At 50.6% G+C, this 8,942-nt stretch overlaps 1 pseudogene; it reads right to left on the bottom strand.

The window, feature by feature from the left end:
• Positions 1-6,430: 6,430 nt before the first annotated feature.
• Positions 6,431-6,530, bottom strand: LOC129559636 (U6 spliceosomal RNA; annotated as a pseudogene).
• Positions 6,531-8,942: the final 2,412 nt, after the last annotated feature.

Genomic DNA, 8,942 nt, shown 5'->3' on the forward strand with positions numbered 1-8,942 from the left:
TCACAAAGAGTCGGACAGGACTTCACAACTAAGCACAGCACAGTACAAGGTCTTGGTGAACACGTGGGCATTTTATTGGCCCCTTAGAGTCCTAGGCTTCCCTGGTGGCGCAGAGGGTTAAGAGTCTACCTGCAATGCAGGAGACCCGGGTTTGATCCCTGGGTCGGGAAGATCAACCTGGAGAAGGAAATGGCAACCCACTCCAGTACTCTTGCCTGGAAAATCCCATAGATAGAGAAGCCTGGTAGGCTACAGTCCACGGGGTCACAACGAGTCACACACAACTGAGCAACTTCACTTTCACTTTCTTTTAGAGTCCTAGGGGCTGGGGGAGGCACCCCGGGAGCCACCCCAGAGGCCAGGAAAGGAGGAGCCCCAGCACCCCACTCCCACCCCAGCCCCCAGCAGCTCCAGCTGGTAGGGTTCTGTATAAGCTTTGAACAAAGCAACTCCCTGCTTTTTTCTCTAACTTGGAACCACTGATCTAGTCCAAGCTGCTTGTTTTACAGATGAGGGCACTGAAGCTCACTGGGGACCTTCCCGGAGCGACAAGTGGTTGGGGACACTCCGGACACACTGCAGAAGGGAGGACAGAGTGTCCATGCAGGAACCAGAAAGGATCGCAACTCATCTGACCCACAGGTTAGAAAAGCATGTTTGTCAAACCATGTAAAACTAAAGACAGTGTGTATTTTGCCTCTTGGGTTCAGTTAGGAGATACATTTTTTTCTCTTTCCAGAAACAAAGACATGGAACCTCAGATGCAATCGCAAAAATGACTAAACCCCAAAGCACACCCCTAGAACCAGCAAAGTAACTGAATCATCAGTTAAAGCAAAGGCAACCCCCTGGAAAATCCCATGAACAGAGGAGTCTGGCGGGCTGCAGTTCAGAGAGTCCCAAAGAGTCAGACACAACTGAGCATGCACACACGTAATAGTTTCAAGACAGCAAAGGGCCCACTTTATTCTGACCAACTCCATCTTCACTTGGGCTCTCCCGGAGGGAAGGCAAAATGCCAACAGTTGCAGGCATACAGACTTAAAGTCTTCTAGGAAAAGAGAATCTGTGTCCCAATATGCCAAGTACTAGGAGTTGCATCTCTTTGTCTTGGATTGGATCTTGTGTCCCGCCTTGAACATAATGGCTTGTTCTGATTGGTTAGCGGTGTCATGTGACCATCCCGCCCTGGGATGAAGAATTTAGCAGAGGTCACCTCCCGCTAGAACTGAGTCTTAAAGGATGAAACCCAAATCAAGAGTAGGGAGAGAGGTGGTTCCCCAAAAGGAAAAGGCAGAATCTTTGCTGGAAGAAGGGATGTTGTTCTGGCAGAAACCACAGCTGTGTACGTCTTCATCTGCCCAGCTCTTCTCTGCTGCTGTCTGTGGATCAGATAGTGCCCACAGGATGCCTCTGGTGGGCTGGAGAGCAGTTAAATAACAGAGACTGCTCGCGAAGCTAGCTCGCCTGTTCACTGATATGTTTGCTAAGTAAATGTTTATTTCAAGTAAGCCACAAACTTGGACCCCGCACAGACAGGGAATGTTCCTGGGTAAATTGGCTTCCAGGAGCCATTGTATCAGGAAGCACCACAGGCCGGCCAAGCCCCTAGAGCCATATTTGGAGTCTTGTCTGGTTATCAGCTACTTTTTCTGCATTCCTGCAGGCCTCAGGATACCAGCCTTTTCATTTTTCTGTCTTTTTCCTGGAAGTTTCTCTGCTCCCAAGTTTGGCCCGGCCTAGGACAGAGGACAGACTTATCTTTCTAGCTACCTCTGATGTTCTTGAAAACCAGGAAACAGATTCTATTCTTTGTTAGAACTGAGGACTGGGAAAACTTCAAAATTCAGAAGTCTTACAGTTTTCTTATGGTCTTTATTCCTGGTCATCAGCTTTTCCCGGTTCTAAAAGGTCATCACCTTTTCCTGGGCCTTCCTGACATTTCTGCCTCCTCTTTCTGGCATGAAGTCAGACTTGTAGTATCTCTCCCGCTTCTGTAGATTAGCAATGGCAGCTACCACTTACCATGAGAATAACTTATTTGGGCCAGGCACCATGGAAAATACTGCAGGATAACATCTCGTGTGATCCTCATCTCCCCTCTGAGGGTGGTTCCAACACCACCCCATCTAGCACCGTCCAGCAAACAGGAAACTTGGAGCTGGAGATACGAAGTCCCCTGCCTGAATCCACCTGGGCTCGGCAGTGGCTGAGGGTTTTGGAAGTAGGTTGTCCTGACCCTGAAGCCCTGCTCTTAGCTTCTACACACTGGTCCCTGTGGACCTCTCTGCTTCAGGAAGTCCTTTCCCAGCATGGAGGCCCAAAGGCACAGAATGACAAGAACAAACAGAGGTGTACTGGAAGAATACGTAGGCCCCCACAGGGACACAGGCAGCCGCTGGCCCCTCCAGTGACCACAGGACTGAGTGCCTTCAGGCCTGATGCCTAACGATGCCTGCTCACAGCCAACATACACAGCGGAGGTTATAACAGATTTTCTTCATGCATTACCCCAACTGGTACCTAACCCGAATCACCTCTATTTTACGTAGTTGAATGTTTCTCAAATGTTTCCTCATCCATGTGCCCCTCAGACAGGTGAAAAATTCTCTCGACCACTGCCCCCAATTCTGACATGGTCCCCACTGGTGCCTTCTGTCCAGTCCACCTTTTGCATTTTCCCATGTCGCCCGCCAAAGGGTCTTGCCAAAAGTAAGTTCTTGTACTTTGACTCACAAAAGAAATCCTGCTTTTTCATTTTCCACGTATAAAATTATTGTGTAATATTGAATAGGGTTTTCAGAATACACACCCAGACCTATTTAAAATATTTAACATCTCAGATGGCATGGGCTCCCACCAATCAGACTTCTGGTCCTTACGGCACACTGGAAAATTCCAGCAGGGCATAACCAAAGCGGGTCCTGGTGTTTCTGCTAGTTTGCCACAGAACTCCACTAGGTGAGAAGGAAAGATTGCATCATTCTCTTTCTCCTTTCTTTGAGGTGAACCTTTCTTCCTAACTAATATTTTTTCCTGCACAATGGCTGGCATTATCAAAGATGAGTAACAACAGCGAGGTGCCTTACTGTGTCAGATTGAGGCCCTTCTAGTCCATTGAGTCGCATCGGCCATTAAGTCCATTAAGGTGGCGTCAGTTGACTGCTCACCTTAATGTTCAGCTATTAAGAGACTTGGCAGGTGTCTACACAACAGCCACCCCTACTTCTTCCTCCCAGGGGAATTTCCATTTACTTTTTTAGGTCATGAAGGGGTGAGGTACCAGGTTTCATAATCCTTGAACATGGAGCCAGTTGTGGAAGATGAAGCCGCACCCAAACTTGAACAATTCCTGCACTTGCCTGCGTAGGAGCACGGTGACATGCCAGGGACTTACAGGACGTGAGCAGGGCTCACAGCACAGAGCTGTCAGAAGTGATGTCCGAAGTGATGTCCAAAGTGTGAAACCCTGCTCAGCCCAGGGAAGCAGCAGCAGGACCCCAAAGAGATGGAGCCGGTGTCAGGAAGAAGGTGAAAAATACCAGGCACATCAAGCAGCGGCTGAAAGGGCGTATTAGTGAGTACGTGTGAAGCACCCTCTGCTGATCCCCAGAAATAAATGGAAGGTGTCTGCAAGGACTGCAGCTCTCCACTGGAAGACCCAGGGGAAAAAACAGCCACAGTGAAGCAGATGCTATACTTTTGTTCCCCAATAATAATAAGGTAGATTCAATGAAATCAGATTTTCTGGAGGGCCTATGAATAAGTGGTTGCAGGGACTGTAAAGGTGAGCTTTCCTTCTCAAGACCCCACGGCAGGCACATTATAGAGCAGGGTAGGCAAGGGATTCCTGGGATTCAGAGAAGAGAGAAACTGAATGATCACCCCTTGAGATCTTTGTCGGCGTGTGTGCTAAGTCGCTCAGTCGTGTGACTCTTTGTGACCCTAGGGACTGTAGCCCGCCAAGCTCCTCTGTCCATGAGATTATCCAGACAAGAATACTGGAGTGGGTTGCTGTGCTCTCCTCCAGGGACTCTTCCTGACCAGGGATCGAACCCACATCTCTTATGTCTTCTGCATTGGTGGCTGTGTTATTTACCACTAGCGTCACCAGGGAATTTCCAAGATCTCTTCAGAAAGCCTTAAATCCCCAATTCCCAGTGGGGAGAAGCCCCAAGCTTCCCCAATATTGACATTCCCTGGCACTTAATCTCTTGGTTCTCTGACTTCATGCCTCTGAGTCCCCTTTGGCTGTCTCTGCAACACTGTGGGCTCTGGATCACTCCGAGTTCCCTGAGTCCTCTGCAAGAATACACTCAAAGGACAAAGAGAGTCATTGTAGCAGTCCTGCTAGACTGAACCAACCCCGAACCCCAAACCCAGGAAACTGGTTAAATGTATCACAGTCCACTCATAAAATGGAATACAAAGGAGCATTGTAAAGATGCCTTGGCCCACCATACACTCTGGATAAATGGTTCTGTGACCACAACAAGGGCAGAACTGCCAGAAGATATGCTACTGTTTCAGAAAAAAATAGTGCACAACCATCTCCGCCAGCAAGAACCAGGGAATTGTGGCTGCATTCAGAGAGAGGAACTTGAGGCCAGGACCGAGGAAGTGTCTGTTTGTACGACCTTCGGGAACAGTGACCCAGAGTTACCTTAAAACATTTCTAAGGGCTTCCCTGGTGGCTCAGTGATAAAGAATCCACCTGCCAACGTAGGAGACATGGGTTCGATCCCTGGTCAGGGAAGAATCCCACAAGCTCCAGGGCAACTAAGCCCATGAGCCACAACTATTGAGCCTGTGCTCTTGAGAGTCTGGGAACCACAACCGCTGATGCCCAGGAGGACCTCGGGCCGCGGGCTGCAGCAAGAGAAGCCACCAGGAGGACGAGCCCACGCACCGCAAGGACAGGGCAGTCCCCGCTTTGCGAAACCAGAGAACAGCCCACGCAGCAATGAAAACCCAGCAGGGCCAAAAGAAATAAATAACACATCTAAGAGGAAGGAGGGGGAGGAAAAGGCAGCCTCCCAGAAGCATCAGGAACCAGTTGCTTCACTCAAGGTGTCCTGGAGGCGGCGGAGGAGGACTCCGAATCCACACCCCACAGCAAACCGCAGCGGTTTCCGGTCCCCACATCCCTCTTAACCTGTTGCCGGGTGCTCCTCTGCCGGCCCCCATCACACCTCCCCTGCTGGACCTGCTCAGGCACCGTTCTTTATCCAGGCACCAAACTCAATCCTACCCCCTCCTTTAGAGCCACTGGGTGAAACGTCCTTCCTCAATGATCTACCAACAAAGCTGTGTGTGGTGGGAATCCCATCATCACCCTACAGCGCAAGGATCCCACATATCTACACACCACTATATCTAAAATGGATAACCAACAAGGGCCTACAGTGCAGCCCAGGGGACTCTGCTCAATGTTATATGGCAGCCTGGATGGGAGGGGAGTTTGGGCGAGAACTCAGTTTACTTCAGTTCAGTCGCTCAGTCATGTCCAACTCTTTGCGACCCCATGGACTGCAGCACACCAGGCCTCCCTGTCCATCACCAACTCCCGGAGCTTGCTCAAACTCACGTCCATCGAGTCGGTGATGCCATTCAGCCATCTCATCCTCTGTCGTCCCCGTCTCCTCCCGCCCCCAATCCCTCCCAGCATCAGGGTCTTTTCCAGTGAGTCAGTTCTTTGCATCAGGTGGCCGAAGTATTGGCGTTTCAGCATCAGTCCTTCCAGTGAATATTCAGGACTGATCTCTTTGAGGATGGACTGGTTGGATCTCCGTGAAGTACAAGGGACTCTCAAGAGTCCATGGACACATGTAGGTGGATGGGCTGAGTTCCTTCGCTGCTCACCTGAAACGATCACCGCACTGTTAATCGGCTAAACCCCGATACAAAATAAAAAGTTTGAAAGCCAGGAGCCGGGCCCCCAGGCCCTCACCCCCAGGTGTCCACAGCCCCCTTCTCCCGATTCAGCCCGGGTGTATCACAGCTGGAGATGCTGATGGCGAGAGGCAACAGGGGTCCCTACCACCGAGGACCCAGCCCCACCCGGCCAGGGCGCCAGGCCACGCCCACTCCCTGCCCTCAACGCCCAGTCCCGCCCCCTCACTCTCCCCTGCCTCCTTACATTTCAAAACTACTGTCTGCATTCTAAAGCAGAAAACAGTTGGACACCGGCCGCTTCTCCTTGCGAGGCAAGGGGGTCTGGGAACTCAGAACACAAAGGCCTGAGCGTCGTTCCTGTGAGGGCGACAGGGGAAAACTCCATACAGGAATCATCAACCTGCAAGTCTGCTACATCCTCCTCTCAACAAATCTCTGAGCTTTTTTTAAGAAAAAGACCTTGATATTATATTTTATTTGGTTTAGCTTCTCTGAAGCAAAACATGAAGGAAAAGTAGATTACAAAAGTAGCTAAAAAAATACCTAATGCTTCACGAATTTGCATGCCATCCTTGAGCAGGAGCCATGCTAATCTTCCCTGTCCCAATTTTAGTATATTTGCATTGCTGAAGTAAGCACAATCTTTGTTCTTTTGAAGGGAAAACAGTTCCCATGTGTACATGGGAATATTTCCAAAGGGAAACAAGGGCACTTCTTAGCCAGCATAGCAGAGACCCGGTTTCATGGGTTTCGTGTCACAGGAGAGTAACTATAAATAACCCCTCACAGAAGAGGTAAGCTTCCCCAGAAAGACGCCAGGCATCTTAACAAGGTCTGTTCTCAAGAGTTAACTATCTAACTATGGCCTAACAGTCTGGGGTTTTCTCAGCGCCTACCTGACCAGGGGGAAGAGAAAAATCGAACTCCAAACCCCTCTAGTCTTCCATAAGGAAAAGAACAAAGGAAGGAATGTCTTTGGTGGGAGCATGAACCCCAGGGGTTCTGATTCAGCAAGCCTGGGGGGTGGAATTCAGACATATGTTTTTAAAGCTGCCGGGTACATCTCCTGTGCAGACAGGTTGAAAACTCATCACGCACAAACCCAGGCTTTACATCCCCCCAGGGCCGGGAGATGGTTTGCCAGCCCCAATCTCCATCTCTCCATCGTGGGTCCTCAGGTAAACCGCTCCGTGTGTTCTCAGAGTCTTCATGCTCCACAGTCTCCAGACCCACACACAGCGATTCCAGGGGCCCCCTTCTTGGGTTGGGAGTCTTCCTCCTCCTGAGTCTGCCTTGTGGTATCGTGGATGTTGGAGGGGGAGCCCCCAGTCACCCTTCATTGGGCATTAGAGAGGGGGGTGGCTGGCACTACCAGTAACCGCTGAGGCCCTTTGCCCCAGTAACCAGAGGCAATGCGGGAGAACAAGGCCACAACAGGCTTTGGAGAAGCTGCAAGTCAGGGGTCCAGGGTTTCCGTGGCCTCACTGTAAGCCCTGCTCCCTAGCGGGCAGGGCCTGGATGCACATCCTTCATCCACGGAGGCAGACAAGCCCCTCACTGCTCTTCCCTTCCATCACCCGTCTCACCAGCTGGGAGTTCAAGGACACTTTCCTGACCCTGAGACAACGGTCAGGTGACTCCTGGAGCCCTGAAGCCCTAGCAAGGGCTCCAGGCGAGTCAGCTTGGTTGAGAACAGAGATATCACTCATGGTGGCCCTGTCACTCCTATCGTAAATGGACAGGCCCTGGTCCTGTAGTTGGGTGCCCCTCTGGCCTCCTTCATGGGCATCTTCTGCATCAATGGTTTCTAACTTTTGTGCTGGGGAAAACACCTTTTCCCTGAAATCTGGTGGGAGGGCAGGGGTTCAGGTGACTGACTGGTAAGCCCCACCTGATCTCAGCATGCTAGGTGCCTGAGGGTCTCAGGAATTCCGTCACCATCGGGCCATGCTCCCCATGAGCAAAAGGAGGACCTCGAAAGCTGGGTCTCTGAGCTGAGATTCCCACGTGCCTTCCTTCGGGGTGACAGCTTCGTTCTCAGAAGATCCCTGTGGTTTCTGATCACCCACTGTTTCCATCATAAGGAGACCGCTTGTCCCTACGTGTGTCCCTGTCTGGCCCGTGTCCCAGAGTCACGGGGCTGCCTCTGGCCAGAGCACCCAGGCGTGGCCAGTCTCAGGGGGACGGTCCGTCTTCTCCACAGACAATTCTGTGTTTTAGTAACTCGGAGGCCAAAGGGGAAGCCCTACAATTGCATCTTCTGAGAAGTGCCGAGAAATTACACCCCAGCGACCTTAAAAAGGCCTCTTCCCTTCCCGCCGCACTGGAACTGCTGACAGGTCATGCCGTTTTGAGATGAACTTTCAAGCTCAGCCTGCTCTCAGCTCTCTGGTGGCCCCCAAACCTGCAGAAGTGAGGGGCCTGGGCCCACTAAGCTCTGTTCCCTCTGTCTCTCATGTCCCTCTGTCCAGCAGCTCCCAGCGAAGCTCTGCTTAGTCACTGGGATGTGTCACTTCATGTCTGGGTCGCCACCCTCTGATTCTCTCATTTCCCAGCAGAGCATCAAGAGTTGAACACACCATTTTCATTTTTGGTCTTTTTGGATTTTTTAAAAAATATATTTATTTTTGTTTATTTATTTGGTCGTGCCAGCTCTCTTAGTTGTGGCACGTAGGATCTAGTTCCCTGACCAGGAATGGAACCCAGCCAGGCCCCCTGCATTGGGAGCACGGAGTGTTAGCCACTGGGCCCCAGGGAAGTCCCTCTTTTTTTCTTCTTCTTACATGAATACATCCTTACTGTACCAGTTTCCAACAATACAGAAGTCTACAGAGCAAAGCTGAAAACCAACATGGTTCCCCCAACTCTCCCGCTCAGAGGCCACACCGCCCACAGCTTGCTTCCAGCCTTCTTTCTGGACAGTTACACCACAAACAGTATATGGATCCCTGCACACGTGGATTTAGATTTAGATATTAAGATTTAAGATTTAGGTATTATTTTGTAACTTTTAAAATTTGAAGTGTTTTTCATTGGGAAATTGCTCC

This window comes from Moschus berezovskii, chromosome 8, assembly GCF_049115385.1.
Source record: "Moschus berezovskii isolate FMDL1 chromosome 8, NW_MosBer_1.0, whole genome shotgun sequence".
NCBI lineage: Eukaryota > Metazoa > Chordata > Mammalia > Artiodactyla > Moschidae > Moschus > Moschus berezovskii.